General features: G+C 39.8%; 1 protein-coding gene across 1 annotated transcript in view; it reads right to left on the bottom strand.

Moving 5' to 3' along the window:
- The window catches only part of LOC106873877 (centrosomal AT-AC splicing factor), a 21,557-nt gene that overhangs the window by 6,811 nt on the left and 14,000 nt on the right, over positions 1 to 746 (bottom strand). The window lies entirely within an intron of this gene.

Here is a 746-nt window from a genome sequence, read left to right as displayed (position 1 = left end):
TATATATATATATATGTATGTATATATATATGCATATATATAATACACAAAAAGATCCGTCCTCCACTGCAAAAGTGTTAAGGCTGCATCTCCTGGAGAAGAGGATTGGCCTGAAAGAGTCCTGTGTCGGTGCCACATAAAAGGCACTCCTGCAGGTGCACACAAGAGGCACATGTACCAGTGTCACATGAAAGTGCTCATGCTGGTGGCACATTGAAAGCACCCAGCATGCACTGTAAAGTGGTTGGTGTTAGGAAGGGCATCTAGCTGTAGGAAACCAAGTCATATTAGACTGGAACCTGGTGAAGCTTGCCAGCTCTGGTCAAACTGTACAACCCATGCCAGCATGGAAAATGGACATTAAAGGTATATGATATTTATATGTAAGGACACATATGTGTGTCATATAGCCAGCTGGAGATGATGTTTCCTGGGGCTAAAACAACAGTAACATCCATCCCAACTGAGACTGCCACATTATGTTGGCAAATAATCTTTACTTTAAAGTACTGTTACTGTACGTCTCTCGTTGAGAGATTTAGAAATAATAAAGTTTATATATATATATATATATATATATATATAAATTTAAGGAATGGAGTGAACGCATGTTATAACTGCATACTTTATTCCAACATATCATCATCATCATCATCATCGTTTAATGTCCGCCTTCCATGCTAGCATGGGTTGGACGATTTGACTGAGGACTGGTGAAACCGGATGGCAACACCAGGCTCCAATCT

The sequence above is a fragment of the Octopus bimaculoides genome, chromosome 20 (assembly GCF_001194135.2).
Source record: "Octopus bimaculoides isolate UCB-OBI-ISO-001 chromosome 20, ASM119413v2, whole genome shotgun sequence".
NCBI lineage: Eukaryota > Metazoa > Mollusca > Cephalopoda > Octopoda > Octopodidae > Octopus > Octopus bimaculoides.
This window is presented reverse-complemented; position numbering and strand designations above follow the sequence as displayed.